A 22,274-nucleotide genomic window follows, 5' to 3' on the forward strand; every position below is an offset into this window, starting at 1 on the left:
GTGATTGGTACTTGGCCTTATTTACTAATAGTTTCATTCAAAATTGACTATTCATATTGATCAATATATAATATTCTCTTTATTATTTCTAAAAAAAGAAATAAACCACAAGGTCCTAAGGTAGCATTTTGTTTTCTTAAAAATCTGAAGAAAAAGTAATGTAAAGGCATGAATTATATTTTTAAATGTGTATGATTTTCACAAACTTCCATGAATTTTTGGAAATATGTTCTTTATTTCCCAAGATAATGAATGGTATAAGTAGACAACAGATGTCCAGTCACAGTTAAAATTTTTTGAACAGTTGAAACGTTTGTAGAAGCAAAGAAAAGATGAATAAGAGAGGGAAATTTTATTAAAGGATGCCAAGGTAGTTGGTCTGTTGTACTTTTAAAATAGTCCAACAATTAAATAGCATTTATGTATCATGAATTGATATAACAAAACATGATTTATATATTAAGGCTAGATTGTTTATTCATTTTTGAAACCTTAGATTGGTAATAGTGATAGTATAAAATAAAGTTTAATCAGTTTACTTATTATGTTGCAGTTTTAAGGTCTTTAGAAATATCATAGTTTTCCAAAATACTAAACACACAGAACAGCCAAAATGATGTTTACTTATCAACTAGTTTATAAACAAAAAGATTAATAATTGCTTCATATCCTTATTCTCATTTTGCCCAATAATCTTAACTTTCAATTACATGAATAAAAAAATCATTTGATGCTTTGCTGTCCTTTTCTAGAGCCTTTTATGAATCTCAGCATAAAAGTCTAATTCCCTGCCTTCAGGCTTCTTCAGATCCATTCCTCTTTACTTCAGACACTGCTGTAATCTTACCATGTCTGTAAACTATCCATTTCCTTTTTTTTTCCCCTTTCACTGCCAAACTTCTCACTGGGTATGTTCAATGCTTCCATTTTCTCACTGCTCTTCTTTTTCTTAGCCCCCTACAATCTGACTTCTGTCCCCACTACTATGTTGGCATTGCTTTCTCCAAGGTTACTAGTGATCCCCTAATCACTGATACAGTGATACAGACCTCATTCCCCTTGACCTCTCCATAACATTGGACACAGTTGACATGTCCGTCTTAGTGGATGAAATCACCAAGAGGAAAGAGAAATGAAGGCCTAAGAACGAGAGACTTGGAGGATCTCTCAATTAAAGGGTCCAGATGTGGAAATGAAGCCAGAGAAGGAACAAGTGAAGAAATAGTGCGGGGGTGGGGTAGAATCAGGAAGCTGTAATGTCATAAAAGTGGGGGCAGCGAGGTGGTGCAGTGAGTAGAGCACCGGCCCTGGAGTCGGGAGGACCTGAGTTCACATTTGGCCTCAGATACTTGATGCATGTACTAGCTGTGTGATCTTGGGCAAGTCACTTAACTCCAATTGCCCTGCCCCCCCCCAAAAGATCTCAATGGTCATCTCAGTCATTTATCCCTGAAGAGAGATACCCTTACTCTCACATACCCAACAAGTTACCATCCAGCCTCTACTTTGAAAACCTCCAATGAAGTAGGAAACCTAAATTTGCTGCTTTTAATTTCTACCCACTGCTCATGGTTCTACCCTCAGGGGGAAACACTCTAATTCCTTAAGACTGGGAGTGGAGTCCTCCCTTGGTGGCTTCATCCATCTTCCCAGTTCAGTTGTCACTTTGTGCAGATCCCTCCTGTCTCTTCAGCCACGACTTTTATCCTGAGTTTCACAGTAACATTTTAAATTGTCTAACGGATGTCTTCACTTTGTTGACCTACTTAAAATTCAGTAACTAAAAAATGAGCTACAGTCAATTACCAAGTCCTGTCCTTTATTCTATCTTCCATAGCAGTCCCCTTCACCTGACTTCCATTTCTCCTGCTCAATCCTTTTGTCTGTTGTATATTATAAATATTGTAATAGCCTCCTAACTGGTTTCTTTGCATATTGTATTTTTCCTTTCTTATTTTTGTTATCAAAGTGACTTTCCTGTCCTTGACTGCTAGGTGGTGCCACAGTGGACAGAGAGCCATGTACCAGGAGTCAGGAACATGAATTCAAATTTGGCTTCAGACAGGTACTAGCTGTGTGACCCTGGGTAAGTCATTTAACTTCTGTTTGCCTCCGTTTCCTCAACTGTAAAATGGGGATTATAATAGTACATACGACTCAGGATTGTTGTAATGATTAAATGAGATGTCTGTAAAGTGCTTAGCACAGTGTCTGGTATTTGATAAATGTATGTTTCCTTCTTTCCTCTCTTCCTTCCTTCCTTTCTTCCCTCCTTTTTTCTTTCCTTCCTTAATGCACAATAGTCTACTGGATAAAGAGTGTCAGTGGCTCCTCATTTCCGATAGAATAATTTGAAACTCCTTACCCTCACTTTCAAAGTCCCCTCTTCCATTCTCCCTAGTCTGTGTTCAGTCATTTCACTCTTTTATGTCTTTGACTCTTTGGGGTTTTCTTGGCAAAGATTCTGGAGTGGTTTGCCATCTCCTTTTCCAGCTCATTTTATAGTTGAGGAAACTGAGACAAACAGGTTTAAGTGACTTGCCCAGGGTCACACAGCTATTAAGCATCTAAGGCCAGATTTGAACACAGGAAGATATCTTCCTGCCTTCAGGCCCAGCCCTCTATCCACTGCACCACCTTGCTGTCCCCCTGATCTGGTTCCAGCTTAACTTAAAAAATATTTATTTAAGATTTTACTTTTCCCCAGTTACGTGTTTTACAAATTACATTTATACAATTACACAATTTAATTTACACAATTACATTTTAAACATTTTTTAAAATTATGAGTTCCAAATTCTCTTCCTCTCTCCTTTTTATCCTCCCTCATTGAAAAGGCAAGTAATTTGATATAGACCATCCACGTGCAGTCATGCAAGACATATTTCCATACTAGTCATGTTGTGAAAGAAAAAACAGACCAAAAAACCCCAAAGTAAAGTAAAGAAAGTTAAAAAAAAGTATGCTTTGATCTGCATTCTGACTATATCAGTTCTTTCTTTGGAGATCGATAGCATTTTTTTTTTCATCACAAGAACTTCAGAATTGTCTTGGATCATTATGCTGCTGAGAATATCTAAGTCATTTGTAGCTAATCATTACTGTGCATGATGTTTCCTGGTTCTGCTTACTTCACTTTGCATCAGTTCTTGTTAGTCTTTCCAGGTTTTTCTGAGAGCATCCTATCTTTTCTTATACTGCAATAATATTCCAACACAATCATATACTGCAATTTGTTTGGCCATTCCCTGTAAAAGCTCTTTCATACCTCTTTTTTTGTGAGATGACTTACCCCATTCTATCTCTTCCTTTTTTCCTTCTCCCAATGCATTCCTCTTTCTCACCCCTTAATTTTATTTATTTTTTAGATATCATCCTACCATAGTCAATTCACACCTGTGCTCTCTGTCTAATGTATACTTCTTCTACCTGCCCTAATAATGAGAAAGTTCTTGGGAGTTATAGGTATCATCTTCCCATGTAGGAATGTAAACAGTTGAACCTTATTGAATCCCTTATGATTTCTCTTTCCTGTTTACCTTTTTATGGTTCTCTTGAGTCTTGTATTTGAAAGTCAAATTTTCTGTTCAGCTCTGGTCTTCCAGATTAACTTGTTGCTTACTCTTCAGTTAAAACTTCTGTCTTCTGTTTCCTACCAACATTGGACTATTGGTTGTTCCCCAGCCTATTTCATTCTTACTATATGTTTGCAGATAATTTTGCTTATGGATGGAATGGGTTCCTTCCCTCATCACAATCTGAAGTGATCCCTGCCTTCCCACTCTCTCTCATTCTTCCCCTTTAGATCTTACATATGTACTTATCACATTCTAACTCATTTTGTTTGCCTTTCCCATTACTGGATTGTAAGCTTCTTGGTAGCAGACTCCCCATTTTCATCTTTGAATCCCTAGCAAATTTTCCTGTTCATGGTAGGCAATTATAAAAGTTTGTTGAATGAAATATTTTTTGTTCCAAATTTTCATTATGAACTCAACAAACAATCATTTAAACACATAAATTAATTTTAAAAGCATGCTATTTTGGGTGAAATCATAAACTTCTATTGTTCAGTTTATTTCTAAGAAGTAGTATACCTTTAACAAGTTAGTGACAAAATAGCACTGTTTCCATATAACTTTCTCTTTAACTGCTATATTGAATGGCCTTTCCTCAGGCCCTATTCTCTGTAGTATTTGCCACTGTTGACCACCTTTTCTTCCTGAATACTTTCTCTCTTCTGGGTTTTTGTGACACTGCTCACTTCTGGTTTTCCTTGTATATATCTGACTGCTCCTTCTCAGTATTCTTTGCTAGATCTTCATCCATGTTATACTCACTAAATGTGGTTGTCCTTCAAGGCTCTATCCTAGGTCATCTCTTCAGTTATCACCTTTACACAGATTTCACACACACACACACACACACACACACGCACACAAACACACACACATACACACATACTTTCCTGAACTCTAGTCCCCTATCACAAACTATACGTTTATCCCAAAGTGCAAGTCTGGCCATGTTTCTGCCTGCCCATTCAGTAAAAAAAAAAGTCCTTTCCAGCTATAAAAATTTGCATACCCTTTGACCCAGTAATACCACTTCTAGGGCTGTATCCCAAAGAAATCATACATGTGGGGAAAAAGGACTCATATTTTCAAAAATATTTATAGCAGCTCTTTTTGTGGTGGCAAAAAATTGGAAATCAAGGGGATGCCCATCAATGGGGGAATGGCTGAACAAGTTGTGGTATATGATTGTGCTATAAGAAATGAGGAGCAGATGGACTTCATCATAACCTGGAAAGACTTATATGATCCGATGCTGAGTGAGGGGAATAGAACCAGGAGAACATTATACATGAATACAGACACACGGTATCTCTGATGACTAACTTTGATAGACTTAGCTCTTCTCAGCAATGCAAGGTTCTAAGACAGCTCCAAAAGACTGAGATGGAAAAAAGCAATTCACATCCAGAGAAAGAATTATGGACTGTGAACGCAAATGGAAGCAAACTATTTGCTCTCTTTTTTTTTGTTTTTGTTTCTGTTTTGTTTCTTCTTTCTCGTGGTTTATTCCACTGGTTACAGTTCTTCTTTACAACTTGACTATTGTGAAAAAATGTTTACTATGAAGGTATATGTAGAACCTATGTCAGATTGCATGCTGTCTTGGGTGGGGAGGGGGGAGGAGAGGGAAGGGGAGAAAATTTGAAGCTCAACAACTTGAGGGACTGAATGTGGTAAACTAAAACTAAAAAGCAATTAACTAATTATTTTTTAAAAGTCCTTTATTTGGCATTTAACGTTCTTCATGGTACAGATCCTTCCAGTCTTTTTACTCTTTATTCACTTTCATATATTATATAATCTAGCCATACTGGCCTGTTTGCTATTCTTCTCACACAATATTCCGTCTTCCTCGTCTGTGTCTTTGCTTTGGCTATCTTCCATGCCTAGTATGCCTTCCTTCCTCACCTCAGCCTTTAGAATTCCTTTGTTGATGTTCAGGCATTTTTCGGTTTTGTCCAACTCTTTGTGACTCCATCTGGGATTTTCATGGTAAAGATACTGGAGTGGTTTGCCATCTCCTTCTCTGGCTCATTTTATAGATGAGGAAACTGAGGCAAATGGGGTTAAGTGACTTATCTAGGGTCACACACCTAGTAAGTATCTGAGGTCAGATTTGAACTTAGAAAGATGAGTTTTCCTGACTCCAGGCCTAGCACTCTATCCACTGTGCCACCTAGGTGCCCTTAGAACTTCCTTCAAGAATCAGTTCAAAACCCACCATTTATAAGAGGCCTTTATCTGTTCCCTCAACTGCTAAAATCTTCCCCTCTAAAATTTCTTTCATCTGTTCCTTATATATCCCATATATGCTTGTTTATCTATAGATTGTCTCTTTCCTTGCCTTCCCCCCTTAAAAACTAAGCTCCTTGAGGAGAGGACTGACTTATCTTTGATTCTTTCTTCCCCCTTATTCCTAAATCAGTCACCAAGGCCTGTTAATTTTCTTTTTGCATGTATATGTTCCTTACCTAGCTACCACCTTCATTCAGATTCTCACATTTTCCACTTGGACTGTTACCAGCAGTCTCCACGAAGAGCTTCCTGTCTCCCGTGACATCTCTCCTCAGTTTATCCTGTGTGCTGCTTCTATATTGGTGTTCTTGGTATACATGAATAATCACATCATTCTCTTGTCAATCCACCTTTCAATGTGTAGTGATACTGGCATTTCAAATTAATGAGATCTTTGTATTTGCTTACTAAGCTATGTTAGGTGCCCTTTGGTATCATGGGGCCCTATAGATGTTTCCCAACTAATAGTTTGAATCTTCTTTCTTTAGAATATAAGCTCCTTGAGAGTAAGGATTGTTTCATTCTTTGTTTTTGTATCCTTACCTCATAGCACAGGGCCTAGCACATAGTAAGCATTTAGTAAATGCTCATTGATTGATTGAATAATTATATGCCATATCTTCTTAGCTATGTTGAAGCCAATGCCATATAGGAAGAATTACAACTCTTACTGAAGTCTAACTCTTCAGGACAACAAGGCCTGTTAGTCTTAAACAAAAGAAAATTTAGGGACTGATCTGAAATTACAAAAAATATCATTAATTAAATACTAGTTTATTCAGAGCAGTATATAATTTCAATCAGCTGCTATTCCCCATCCAACTCAGTACCCCTTTTAAAATCAGAATATTGAAAGGAATCTAGTTAATAATGCAAAGCCTTTTTTTCAGGTTCCTGACATTTCAAATTAATGAGATCTTTGTATTTGCTCACTAAGCTATTTTGGGTGATTTTTGATAGCATGTGATTCTCAAGGTGTCTTCCAATTGATAGTATGAATCTCATGTCTTTCTATATTTAGGCATTATTACATAAATGTCCATCTTTAATATTTATTCTTCTAGGTTTATAGGTTTGAATCTCTTGCCTGATAATTAGATTGTAGAAATTTCATAACATTCTTGCTGATGTGACATCATTTGTTAACTTCTTTCAGTAAATTTGGTACCACAGAAATCAGTGAAACAATTTAATTTAGGATAATGAGCTAAAATGTTGAAGATTAAGTTCAATAATAACATCTCCTTTTTGCTTATATACCACTGTGTCACAACCCTTAGGAAGACAGAGTTCTGTTTGTAATGGTGCTCTGCCTTTGGCGAATTAATCCTTAAAGAATGATTTTAGGGAATGAGGAGTAGTTGTTTTCCCCCTTGACAATTCCGGTCATCCCATTGTGTTCAAAATTTAAAATTGTAACTCTTTGTAGGTTGAAATACCACTTAGCACCAAATTAAATTTTCTGTGTTCAAACCATTGTACCAACAATAATTAAAGTCCACTTTTTCCATCCCCAGAACATCTTATTTTTTTCTGGCATTACCACTCAAGCTGTGGACAGTGAGAAAAAGTTGATTTATTCCTCCTTGGGAAGCTTAGCAGAAAAATTACTGGATACATTTTAAGATCACACTTTCAGACTTTTGAGTAGGTTCCGTTAATGGTCCTGTCCAAGTCAGTTTGTGAAGATGCAGAATTGTTCTGTTCTCTCCATGATTCATCCTTTGGATTTTTCTGTGGTTTCTGATCATATTAATCCTTAGGGTTGATTCCTCCACTTCCCTCCCCCAAATATTGTCTTCAGTAAAAGAAAATAGTCGTTGAAGAAATGATGCTCTCCCACTTTGGATTTTCATGTTCCTTTGGTAACAAACCCTGCATTTCTTCAGCATGTTTCCTGTTCTTTTATTGTGTGCTCGGTGCCATTCCCCAAATCTCATTCTAATTTTCCCTGGAGGGCAGCCTTCATTACTCGCTGTTGATGAGCATGGAGAAGGGAATGTAGTTGTTTTAGCTTTCTTGTTTTGTGCCATACTCTTAAAGTGAGCACTGTTAGCGGGTGATCATACAGCTGCTTAAGCCCATAGACTGTTTTTTAACCGCATTACTTCTCTCAGGGGACTTCTGTGTTTATTTCGTACTCTGTCTGTACAGTGTTCCTCTTGATCTGGGAGTGTCTGACCCATTGGGGCTTTCAGAAAGCTTGAGATTGTCACTTTTTCTGTCAAGTAAATTTTCTGTTTTATATACAAAAGGACCAATTAAGTGCTTTAAACAAAATTATAGAAAAGCATTGACAGTTAAGTCCATAATAAAAATTTGTCTCTTTTTAAAAAAGAAAAACACTAGAAAAATCTTTTATGTTTAAAAAGTGTAATTCACTTTTGCCTTGCTTCGGTATGCATTATTTTACTCTGTTAAACTGTATAAAATTACTTAGAATTTTGGAAATAGAAAGGATTATCTAGCCTAATCCACTTATTTTACAGAGGGGGGAAACTGAGACCTAATGAAAGGAACAATTTGCTCATCATCACACAATTAATCACAGATAGGGCCCAGACTAGAATTCAAGTACACTGGCTTCTAGTCCTATGTTTTTTCTAGTATATTTGCTATGTCTCTCTTATCCACGGGTTTTCTTCTTTGAATAGTACAATACATTTCTAAACTTCTGCTTTCCCACCTTTTAAGCTCATCTTACTCTGAAATCCAATAGCTTTCTTGTTAACATGTCTGATAGGGGATGTTTCCTTGCCATTGAGTTTTGTTCATAGGATACTCCTGGCCAAAGTGGCTGCCTAAATAAGAGACAGGCTTCTCAACTCCTATATACTTACTCCAGAAAAACACTGAAATTCACACTAGATGGAATAATGATCAAAAATTCCAATGAGAAACTACAGTAAGTGACTCCTTCCATCCAAGAACTTCAAAAGAGATTATCTAGAAGTCCAAGGACAATAGAAATGGGGGCTTCTCAGCATGACTAAAGATAGCACAAGGACAACTGTAGCCTGTGTGGTACTGTATCTTGAGGCACAAAGAATGTAGGACTCTGAGAAAGCATTAGGGTGATAAGAAAATCCCATAGTGGAGGCCTTGGAGGCACAAGGTGTTGCTAGTGGGGAGCAGTAGAGACCATCATGTGATGCAGTAGTACTCAGACCAAGAAACCCCAGGCCTACTCTGAGATCCCTAGCACCTTGTTCTGAAAGGCCAGAGAGGCCTATAAAGAGCTAGACACCTTAACTTCAAATAGCTAGGAGGGCCTAACCCCTAAAGGTAGAGTCAACAAAGGAATCAGGTGACCCATGCTAGGATGAAGCAAGGCCCAACATCCCACCCAAAAGCAATTCAGGGTGCAGAAACTGGACCTAGCACAAAGCCTCATATCAGGAACTAAATGAAGACAGATAAGAAACCCATGGAAAATACAAGTATAAGAATCATTGCAAATCTGAAGATGCACCTCCTCACCCCAAAAAGATTATAACTCCATGACAACAGCAAATAGAGATATAAAGGAAAACATGGACTTCCCACAAGGAGTACATGAGTACCTGGAAGAAATGAAGCAAGGGATAAAAATTGAAATAAATGCTCTTGAGGAAAGAATTGGAAAGAGAAGAAATAGATTAGAAGAGGAAAAAGTAAACCTTACCCAAGAAATAGACTCCCTGAAAAGTAGAATAGAACAAATTAGAAATTAGTGACTCCATGAGTAGAAAGAAAGATTAGAATAAAATAAAAAGACTAAAAAAAGAAAATTTAAGATATGATATAAAAAACAACTGATCTTGAAGAGAAGTCTAGGACAGACAATTTAAGACTCATTGGATTCCCTAAAAACTATGATTTTTTTTTGAAAAGTCTGAATACCATGGTCCAAGAAATCATAAATGAAAACTGCCCATATCTATTAGAATTGGTGGGCAAAGTAAAGACAAAAAGAATCTACCAATAAGGTCATGAAGTGAATCTCAAAATAAAATCTTTTTCCAGGAATATTATAGCCAAAATCCAGAGTGCCCATATCAAAGAAAAAAAAATACTGTAAGCATCTAGAAAGAAACAGTTCAAGTACCACAGTCAGGATCTCACAAGACCTGGCAACTTCTATTAGGGATGAGAGGAGATCATGGAATACAAAAAGCAAAAGATATAGACTTAACATGAATTTCTTACCTTGCAAGTCTGATTATAATCTTACAGGGAAAAAATGTGTCTCTGATGGAACAGAATTTCTCATGAAAAGTTCAAACCTGAATAGGAATTTTTGAATGGGAACACAAGAGTCCAGAGAAACCTGGAAAAATAACTTTATTTGAACAATTGGAAGGAACTGTATGATGATCTAGTGTTAACAGTATATTAGAAATAAGTGTCCCTGCAGAACTTTAATGTCTTGAAAGGGTATTAAGGGAGTTAAATAAGAATGTAAAAGTCTTGGGAGCAAACTGGCTCTGTCCTAAGGCTTTTAAAAGGGGAAGTAAAGACATATATTTTAAGAAATGGCCATTCTGTGAATTTATTTCACTTAGCTATGTGTCTGTGTTATAAGGTTTTTTTAAAAAAATATTTCCCCCAGTTAATATGTGTGTATGTGAATGCCAGAAGACAAAGAAGAAGAAAAGAAAGAAAAAAAGGAAAGAAGGAAGGAAGGAAGGAAGGAAGGAAGGAAGAAAGGAAAGAAGGAAGAAGGTCATTAGGAAAGAAAGGGTCATTAAAATACCTTTTAAAATTCAAAGATATTCTTCAATACATAGGATGGTTTTCTGAGAGAAATTGGGGGAAAGATGTGGGAGGAAATATAGACTATGTAAAAACAAAAGAGCAAAAATTTATTTTTTAAAAATATATGGAAGAGAACAGATGGAAGTTCAGAAGAAAGCACAGACAAGCAAGAACAATTTTGAAAGTAATGTGTAGAATTTATTACATTTTTAAAAAAGCATAATGTAGGAAATGCAGATTTATAGTTTTATAGAGAATCCTCTTTTGTGTTCTGCTATATACATGGAAATGTTCTTTTATGGTGTTTCTCTTCAGAATAAAAAACATTTTAAAAAAGTTTTATTCACTTATTATTTTCCCTTTCTATAAAATTTGTACTTTTTTAAAAGCTTTTTAAGCTGTTTATAAAATATCATATTCATGCATAGGGTATGTTATTATACACTGTGGTAAAGTAAAGTAGTCCAAGATCTTAATTCCTTGATTTGAATTAATTGCTTAATATCATGGATTATTGAAATTTCTTACCGAATTCTTCTGAGATTCCTAACCCCACAATTATAGTTTATATTCATCATCGTTTTTAATGTTCTTTTCATAGATTGCAGGATCATTGGTTTAGAATTAGATGGCAGCTTTGAAGTCATTGAATCTAATCTCCCTCTCTTATTTTTCAGAAGAGGAAACTGAGGCCCAGAGAAATAATTTGTCCAAGGTCACAAAAGTACTAAATACCAGAGTCAGATTATGAACCTAAATCTTCTAATTCCCAATCCAGTGATCTATCCATTATACCACATTCCCTCCTGTTTGCAACATTTATAAAGAAAACACATTTTACTAGAATCACATTTTTTACAAGTTTATTTAGTATTCTCTCTTTGAGAATTTAATCGCCTTTCAGAATCTTTCATTCCTATTATATTTTGGGAAATGAATCTGTAAGTAGTATGGGTAGAGGGGGAAACAGAGCAGCTTTTCTAGGTTTCCTTTTATGGTATTCACAGAGCCATTTTGTCACCTTTTTTTGTAGACCTCCATGCTACCAAACACAGTGCTTGGCACACAAGAGACATATTATGATAACTTTTCATCTAATAATAATAAAAATAAAAATGAGTTCTGTGGTAGTGAGGTGTAATGCTGTAAAGATGTGGGGATGGCAGCTCATCATGGAGTTTTAAATGACCCCAACCAAAATAAAAATCCAATAAGTGAGATATATGTGGGGGCCATGAAGCTGCCTTCATGCGACAATCGTCTTACATTATAGACATCAAAGTGTAGGGACACCAGGAAACCAAGGGAGGAATATGTTGCATCTCATAGTGCTGTCCAGGGGCTACAGCAGAAGTGGACAGAAAGCACAGTGACTGTTTGAAAGTATCTTTGTTGGATTGAAGCTATCCAATTAAAAGATAATTTGCTAGTGTATAGACAAGAGCCACACCAGCAATTTTTTGCCCGATGTTTCACAGACGGTCCTTGCATGTAATGGGCATTTCTTGTATTTTCATTGACTAAATGAACAAATGAATGAAACTGATAATGGAGGTCATAGCTGGAAATGGATTCCTTTTTACTAGAGTAGAGCGGCACTTCCATGTTTCTAAACACAGGGGAAGACGTGTCTATCTATTTCATACTTCATCAAATGTCTGCCTACTTCATGCTTCACCAAATAAGTCACATTTGTTCAGCAGGTATTATCATTTTATATGAAGGATGGTATGACTGAAAAGAGATAGATAATTATTTCAGGGATACAAAGGTTAGGTTTTTATAGGAAAATCTGATGATAAATTAATTTAAAAAAAAAAAGCTTATTCAATTCAGTCTTTAAGAATTTTCTTGGGGTAGTCAGGTGGCGCAGTGAGTAGAGCATCAGCCCTGGAGTGAAAAGGACCTGAGTTCAAATACGACCTCAGACACTTGACACTTACTAGTTGTGAGACCTTGGGCAAGTCACTTAACCTCAATTACCTTGCCTTCCCCTCTCCAAAAAAAAGAGTTTTCTTATTTCTTATAGTGACTCTTCCCTTGCCATTTTGCCAATGCATAAATCACAATGGGGGGAGGTAAAGAGGGGAGAAGAAACACGTCAAATCAAGGACTTTCAGGCAGCATGGTAGAAATTTCACAGAGTTGTGTTTGGATTACCATTTGTTCAGTCGTTTGAGTCATGTTCAACTCTTCATGACCCATTTGGGGTTTTCTTGGTAAAGATATTGGAGTGATTTGCCATTTCTTTCTCCAGCTAATTTTTTTCAGATGAGGAACTGAGACAAACAGGGTTAAGTGACTTGTCTAAGGTCACAAGGCTAATCAGTGTCTAAGGCCAGATTTGAACTCAGGAAGATGCTCTATCCACTGTACCACCTAGCTACCCCTTGGGTTACCCTAGTTCAATGTAAATGTAGCCCATTTCGAAGGGAGAGAGAGGGATGTTATGGTAATAATGGTTTTCAGATAAAACCTGAGGAAGAGCATCATGTCTTCCCCTATTCCACAAGAATGATTGGCATTTAAATTGGGGCCAGTTCTATTATATAGTCATTGAAAGGTAGAAAATGTTGATATGCAGAAACAGTCCATTGTGGATGATTGTGCCTTCAACTTATTATTAATATTAGACAATAAATATTATCTAACATGAATATTATGCATTAATATTAAATGAAAATATCATCATCCATATCATTATTGATCCCAACTAATGATTTCATTAGTGTAGGGAGCTCCGGAGGCACAAGTCCCCTTCACTCATGAAGAGCAGTAAGTTATCTGCAACTTTTGGTCTGAGAGTTATTTTAGGTAATTGAGAAATTAAATAATTTGCACATGGGTGCATAGCTAATATGTGAAAGAGAGAGGATTCAAATAGATTTTCCTAACTACGAAACTATTCCTCCACCCACTATGTCGCACTGCCTCTGGGTCCTCAGTAAAGTTTGTGAAAAGACAGTTTCCCTTCAGGAAAATACTCAGTTCACTTATAGAATGAACATTGTTTATATACAGGCAACAATTTTTTAAGACACCAAGGAAACTGATTCATTCATTCATTCATTCATTTTACATGATGAATAACTAACTAAAATGTAATTCTACACAAAGCAAAAGTTGAAACTAAAAAAAATACTGATGTTAAGTTTTGGGATTTTATTTCATCAAAATTTTAGAAGATAGTACTTTTTTTTTCCCCAGAAGAAAATACTTTTAAGATGTTTGTCACATTTTCAGCATTTCAATGGAACCATGTTCTCATAAGTGTGAGTACTCCAGTGGTTGATTGCATCCATGCCATCTAATTCTGTATGCTTCCTCTCTGCCTTCCCATACATTTCCCACAAAGGATTTATCCAGCATACATGTTTTTTTCTAGACATATTCCTTGAAAACCAATTAATCCTTCAGAGAGTCTATTATCCTTTGCATTTTCTATATGACCAACCCATCTCTTTTGACAGTAATAAATTTCCTGGTTGATACTCCTTATGGAGCTTCTTACTTCCAAGTCATTGTTAGTAATATGCTACAGCTTACTTACCACCACCATGAATCTATCCATTGCCCTTTGGGTCAGTTTTTATTCTTTGGAGACTGTGGTCTTCATGACTTGCAACAAAACAGCATCGTAGTAAATTGAATTAGTCCATCAATGGAAGATGTTGAACTGGGCCCATAATTGAAGAGGAGGAAATGGAGAGAAAACTGGAGACATTTGGGAAATTATATAGTAGTTTTAATGATCCTAAGATACTTCTTGACCCCTAAACCCATATTTTAAGTGCCAGTATTCTTATGGGATGTTATGTGACTATATGTCATGAAACTAGTACTAATCTCTGAAGAATAAAAATTGTGGTTGAAGCAAAAGGCAATGGAGAAACACATGTAGGTAGGTCCAGGTAGCCTGCAGCATATTAGTAACAGTAGCTGATGTGCATAAAGTAGTATGAATGATATCATCAAGGACATGTATGTCTGTAAAAGGAAGTGAGCTAGTTATGTAGTGAGAGAGCAGGGTAGCAGCTGGATAGCCCAAGTATTTAACAAAATGTTAAAAGACCCAGCATATTAGTAAGAACCTCCATAAAGGCTCTCTCAGCCCCAGCTCATTCTCTGGATTTCTATACCTCTTCAACTGTCTTGTCACCCCAAAGATGTCTCCAATTTGAGGTCCATTTTCCAGATTGGCAAGTCCCTGTGTTGCTGTTTGTCCTTCATTCTCGAAGAGGACTGTGACATCAGGGAGGTGATGCCATGAAATGCAAGTGACTTGGATTTGAATGTGAGAGGGCTGTGCAAAGTCACCAGCCTCACTTTCACTCGTGGAGCCATCTGGGTCCAGTGGCCAGATATAGATCAGGACAACTGGAGATGGCTCAGGATGAAGTGGCCTTTTCAAGCTAAGGCCTTTAACATGTCTCAGTCCTTTTCTAAAATGAACAACAAAAAGCAACCTCTGTGAGTAAGAAAAAGAGCTGGCCACTGGGGTCCTCCCTCCCTCCCTTCCTTCCTTCCTTCCTTCCTTCCTTCCTTCCTTCCTTCCTTCCTTCCTTCCTTCCTTCCTTCCTTCCTTCCTTCCTTCCTTCTTTCCTTTCCTTTCCTGTTTATTTCTTTCTTCCTTTTCTTTTTCTTTCTTTCTTCCTTTTCTTTTTCCTTCTTTCTTCTTTCCCTCTGACCACATAGGGTATTACACCCTTACCTGTGGACGCTCTGCCGAAAGGAAATGTAAATTTTTAACGTCTAAAACTTTTTTCCCTCTTTTCTGTTAAAGAGCAGCCTTAACCCCAAATCACTCTGACTTTCTGAATCACTGAAGCTCTCACTGATTGGTCAATAATAGATCCCAGACCAAGCTCCACCTGGGACCATTGTTTGGTCCCTGATTGGCTCAGAATGAATGTAAAGTAATTGTTTCTGCTTTGGCCAGGTCTTCCCCTCCCAGATCTTTTTTTTTTTTTTTAAGAGGCCACTCTTTGCCTCATTTCTTATTAAGGCTAATCTTTAGCCCAGACCAATATTTCATGAAAAGGCCCGATCATGTTTAATTTCCTGGCTTGACTCATTCTCCGGACTTCATTGCCACTTCATTACCACAGCCTTGCCCCTATATGAATACCCTTCACTCCCTTCCCTAGTTTCTGGTTCTCTTCCTCCCGTTACAATGTAAACTTTTTGAGGGAGTTGTCTTATTTGCTTATATTTGTACCCCTAGTGCTTAGTACAGTGCCCGGCAGCTAGTAAGCACTTAAAAATGTTTGCTCACTCTATCTGCCTGCCTGTCTGCCTGTCTGTTTGCCTGTCTTTCTGTCTGTCTCTATTTATGGGATACATAAACAAGAATTGCCTAGGATGAAAAAAGTATGGAGGGGTTGTGATCTCCACGGGGGGAGAAAGAACCCATACCAGCACAGATTCATTTCATGTTATTCCACTTTTCCCACTCTACTTTAGTCAGATTACTAGTCATTCCCTGAACCTGTTATCCCATCTCCATACCTGTCTGCATGCCTGGGAAGCAAGACCTCCTCTCTGCCACCTCTCAGAGTCCTTCCTTCAAGGCCACCTTAAGGGCCATCTCTACCATGATACCTTTCCTAAGCCCCCTATTTGTTGGTATTTTCTTCATCAGTTTAACTCAACAATCATTTATTAAATACCAGACATTGTGCTAGATGCTGGGCATTCAAAAACCAAATAGAAAAGCCTCTTTCCTCTAGAAAGCTTAACATTCTGTAGGAGGAAAAACAACATAAATCGGTAAATACCAAATATATATCAAGTAATACAAAGTAATCTGGGGATAGGAGAGGGATAGCACTAATAACGGGTATATCAGGAAAAGCTTCCTATGGGAAGTGACTTTTGAAATGAGCTTTGAAGGGAGCAAAGGAGTTCAAGAGACTGAGGTGAGGCAGGAATGCATTCTAGGCAGAGTGGTTTGTCTGCCTTTTTCTTGAGGAACAGCCAATAGACCTGTTAGGTATGTTGTAGAGTTCATGAGAGAGAGTAACGTGAAGTAGACTAGAAAGATATGTTGAAGCCAGAAGGAATTTAAATGCCAAACAGAGGAGTTTGCGTTTTATCTTAGTTGCAACTAAGAGTCACCTAAGCCTCTCAAGTAGAGGAAAGATATGGTCAGACCTGTTTAAGAAAACAGATGGGGTATATCTGATCCTACCTCCTTTGTTTTTTTTTTTTCAAAAAAAGCTTTCAAATTACCTCCTTAAATTACCTTCTATTAACTTTTCTGTCTTTAGGTTATCCACCCCCAAGTATGTGAAGTCCTTGAAAGTCATGGCTATTTTGTATTTTACTTTGTGTTCTTAGCACCAGATATTGGTGCCAAGGTTGACACCAGTTTAGAATGTAAACTTTTATGGAGGATGGTGAAATAGATGATGGTATCACTTAATGAAACATCAAGAAGTCATGGAGGGAAAACAGGTTTGCAGAAAGCTTGGTGAGAGACTCAAGCTAAACTTCCTTAAAAACAATTATGGGTGACCCTGAAATAAGGACAACATCAGACAAAAAAATGGAAAGAATCTGTCATGATTTCCATAACAAACTTCTTCCTTCTTAAAGGACAGTGGACATTTAGACTTTTAATATCATAGCCCCCAATGTCCTATTTGGGAAAAAAGAAATGACACTAAAGAAATAAAAAATGGGAAAAGCAGCTAGACTAGATCAAGCATACAAACATAAGAGATATATGCTGGAGGCCATGTGATTTTGAGGGTTTTGAGTGACCAATTCTCAAGATAGTTGAAAAAGGGAAGGAAAATGAATGTCTGGAAAAAACCTTGAAACTTATTTGCAAAAGTGATCAAGATAGTATCAGTAATTATCAACTCATATACTTACTTTCCCATCTCTACAAAATCTTTTTGAGTAATCTACATACCTAATGAAGACATCCTTCATGAAGGTATGTGAAGAGAATAGGCAGGCTTTCTAAAATGGTACTCTGCAGCATACTGCAGCTTTACAATTATACAGATAATTGAGAAGTAAAGATAGTATAACTACCTATTAGGCTTATTGTTTGTTGATAATAACAAACTTCTGATTCAGCAGAGCAAAATTTAGCCTTAAACGTCCTTCTTTAAAGCATCTCTAATACATATGGTAAAAATCAAACAAGATTCCTTTAAAAAAGAACAATAGAGATAACTTTCTTTGATGACCTTTTGATTGTCACTAAAGAGCAAGGAATAAAAAAGAAAAATTAGTTGTATGATTGCTAAAGATGTATGCTACTGTCATGGAGGATTTCTAGCACATAATCCATATGAAGGAAGATTTCCTGAAGTTGGTGAAGACCTGCAGATCCTCCTGTTTAAAGATGGCATTATGCTGATTGCGTTAAGTCCTAGAACATTGTAGAGGCTATTAAAAAGTTGCATAATTACTTAAAAGAATTTGTCCTATCTACACAGAAAAAACAGGTGGATAAAGAATACCTATTGTTCAGATGGTGATATGTGGTTGTATTGACAGCCCAAAGAGCTGATCCATGATATGTATATATATGTGTGTGTGTGTGTGTGTGTGTGTGTGTGTATACATATATATATATATCTTGTACAGACATTGCAGATATACAATGAACCGGACCCCCAAAATTGTGCAGAAGGAGGAAATAGGTTGCATTGCATTTGGAAAATTATGTAATGCTTTTAATGACCCCAAGCTTCTCCCTTTTCAAATTTTATTTTATCAGTGCTATTTAAATATTTTATAGATGCCCTTTTTATGCAAGAATACATTTCCTATTCAGAACCCTCCTTTGTAACAAAGAAAAACAATTAAACAAAACTAACCAACATAGCAATCACATTTTACAGCCTATGCATCATCTAGCACTCATAGTTCTGCAATTCTCTGGTGAGAGGAGGAAAGTACACTTCATCATCTGTCTTTGAAATGAAGATTGGTAATTGTATCTGCATTCAGATGTCTTTTTAGCGTTATCTTCCTTTACACTACTCTTGTCATTGTATATATTGTTCCTCCTGGTTCTCTTTTCTTCACTCTGTAGCAGTTCATATGTCTTTCCATGTTTCTTTTGAATTGTCCATATTTATTGTTTCTTATAAAGGCCCTTGTTGGTGCAGTGATACTGTATACTTGTGACTTGTGGAATTCTACCATCTCTGAATTTAAGTTGTGAGTTACTCAGAGGGCAGTTGAGTGGTCCATAGTGAATGTGAGTAAGCTATAAGACATTACTGACAGAGAAGCAGAAGTGGTATAAAGGATATTATGGATGAGACATATAACTAGAAAAGGAGAGCCAGGCATGTGGCAAGGGTGAGGATAACAGATAGGCAGTGAACAAAAGACTGTACAGGAGAGTGGTATGAAGAATGTAATAAAATATATGTATAGCACCTGGGGCAGGAATTGCTATTTTAGTGGATCCACATCTATTAAAAACCATTGGTCACTAACCCTCTCCCCCTACCCACAATAACATGTTTACTTTTACCAGCCAGCCAGAGAACCCAGTTAGTTCAGAATAAAAGACACTTAAAGAAACAAAATGGTAAGAAAAATGACAGTGGAACATTTCTTCCAAAAATGGGCACATTTCCTCAGAAATACACAGTGCAAAGAGTGAACACATGTAAGGGTCATGTATGGGAGCACACATGTAAGGGAACCTCTGTTGCTGGAGCAGTTTATATATTTGACATGTAAGGTCATTGATGTCTTCTGGTACATGATAATGATGCTGTTCTCTTTGGGTTTATGTTTTCTGGGTGATATTCCCTTCTTGGCTTGAATCTGGGTTCTGTGTCACGTCTCTGATCCTCCTTACTGGCTGCCACATATCTGCTATTCCCTTAATGGGTGTCATGTCTCTACTGCTTCTCAGTTCTCTCTACCCTGGGCTTCTCTGCTCTCCACTAAGTGTATTACTCTACCAGTCACTCCTCTGGTATTTTTGTTTCTTCTAGGCAGTACTATAAGGCTATAAGCTTTTGGGCTTCATATTTTCAGGGCTACCAGTTAGCTATCTTACCTCCAGAGTGCTAGGGAGTGATGACTAGAAAGTCTCTCTGATGAAGGTAGATTGATAGCTTTTTAGTCATAGCTTGAGGGTATGAGCCAGGATATTTAACTAGCAAAAACCAGGCAGAATGCACCCATGCTAAGGGTTAGAATTTCCCAAGATCCTTTCTGGCTTGGCATATAGATGAATTTAACCCCAAATCAAATGTGCTTTACCAATATTCCTCCCTTCATAGCGTATATCTGTAATCATCAAAATCCTCTAGCTTTGGTGCTGTATTTTGACCAGTAAAAACTCATTATTTTCCTACACATTTGATCATGTCACCACCACCTTCCCCCTTCATCAAATTCCAATGGCAATGGCTCCCTATGACCTTCAGGATCAAATGTAAAATCCCTTGTTTAGCATCCAATTCTCTTCATAACATAGAACACCTCTACTTTCCTATTCTTCTTACACCTTACACCCTACTCCCCCACCCCTACAAAATCTGTAATCCAGTGATACTGGCTGCCTTCTTCTTCCCCAGACAAGACTATCTCTCAACTTTGGGCATTTTCACTGGCTGAGCTGCACACCTGGATGCTCTCTATCCTCATCTCTGCCTCCTGGCTTCTCTGGCTATCTTCAAGTCTCAGAATCCTGCCTTCTACCGGAAGCTTTTCTCAAACTCCCTTAGTTCTAGTGCCTTCCCTCTATTGATTATTTCTAGTTTATTCCGTATATATCTTTTATGGTTTGTTTGTACATAGTTGTTTGCATGTTTGTTTCCACCATTAAACTGTGAGCACCTAGAGAGCAGGGACTGTATTCTGCTTTTCTTTGTATCCTCAGAGCTTAGAACAGTGTCTGGAATATAGTAGGTGTTTGTTAAATGCTTCTTGGCTGACTTCTTGACATAAGAGCAAGGGATAACTGATTGAAAGTTCTATGTTCCATTAGTATCCATGCACTATTGAAAGAGCTAGAGGAAGGCTTCCAGAATTTTGTGTGGTTCCCCTTTAGAGGATTTATGGTGAGAACATAGACAAAAGTTAATCACAATGTGAAGATATAGCTGGAAGAAGTGCCTATATAGGTGAGATCACAGATCTATCCATGTATTGAAGTATTCTCTAAAACAACGTCCCGTATTAGACAATAAATATTTGCTGAATAGAATCAGTGAAATCTTGGATCCTTCAAAGTAGAAATATACTGGGATCATTTTTAGTTACTTCCCACAAATTTAATTTTTTTTTAAAGAGGGAAAAGGTCCTGTTTTCCTTTCACTTGACTGTGTGGTGTAGTGGGAAGAGCCCTGAGTTCGCAATCACAGCACATGGCTTTAAATCCTGGCTCCCTTACTTATTACCTTTGCCACCTTGGTTAAATTTGGCCTGCTTTGGTCCTCAGTTTCCTAATCTTTAAAAGGCAGGGGTTGGATTAGATGATCTCTAAACCTTTCTACTTTAAATCCTATGATTTTCATTTATGCAATCATGTTTGTAGGATCTTCCTAATCACAAAGGGAAAATCATGGTCAAAACTGATTCCAGAGTTTGAAGTGGGGAAGGCCAATTTTGCTCCTTTCTTGGCTGGAAGATGGAAAAAAACTAAAAAACTTCTCACCTTTCTAGAGGAATAACATTGTTGTGGTCTTTCATATATGTTTTTCAAAGGTGCTAATTTTTTCTCTGGCACAAGAAAGCAAGCTTTCCTCTGAAGAAATCTGTAAAGCTGTCACTGAGCATACACACATTCACTAGATACTATAAATTGAATCTTCCATCCTCAGCTAATGTGGCCTTTGGCAATGAAGCCATTATAGTGCAGTTACCATAAAAGGCTATATTTTTGTAATCTGTTGCCTGCTCTCAGTGTGGGGTTTATTGGTACTTAGAACCCTGATTGCTAGATGCTAGAATAGGAAGGTTAACCTGGAATAATCCAGTATCTTTACCTTAGAGCAATTGGAAGTTTTTTCTTGGCTCTCTCATTTATTAAATTATTTACTTCCTGTCATTATTTTATGACAGGAAATGTAGAAAAGACTATATTTTTTGGTTTGGGATTTCACTGACAAAAACCTTCCCAGGAGGCTGTGAGGTCAGATTCTTTACAGCAAATGTTGTTAAACCAAGGTCCTTGGATTGGTCTAAAATTTTTTTGATAACATATATTTTATTTTATGCATTTAAAAGCATTATTCTGAGAAAAGGTCTGTGGGCTTCACTGGACTGCCAAAGGAGCCTATGAAGCAGAAAAGGTTGAGAAACTCTGCCCTAGAGAAATGTGAATAGTACATGTGTCCCAGCTAATCTCCCCCAGCTGTTGAGTAACTATCAGCATAATTAGATTGATAAGAAAAATGTCAACAGAAGGACAGTCCAGTAATTTGCTGAGTATTAGTAAACAGTCGATTGTTGATGAGCTTTAGCTGGGATGTACAGGTGCACCCTCTTAAGAACCTACCAATTCAGTCAGCTTATTAAATATTCATTTAGAACTTATTCTTTACCTAGCACTGTGTAACAATGAAAGATGGATAAGACATGGTCCCTGCTGTCACAGAGCTTCTGCTTGAGAAGACAAAACTGATTCACATAAAACAATTTAAGAACTCAGTGCTAAATGATGTGATAAGG

Source organism: Trichosurus vulpecula, chromosome 3, assembly GCF_011100635.1.
Source record: "Trichosurus vulpecula isolate mTriVul1 chromosome 3, mTriVul1.pri, whole genome shotgun sequence".
In the NCBI taxonomy this organism is placed as follows: domain Eukaryota; kingdom Metazoa; phylum Chordata; class Mammalia; order Diprotodontia; family Phalangeridae; genus Trichosurus; species Trichosurus vulpecula.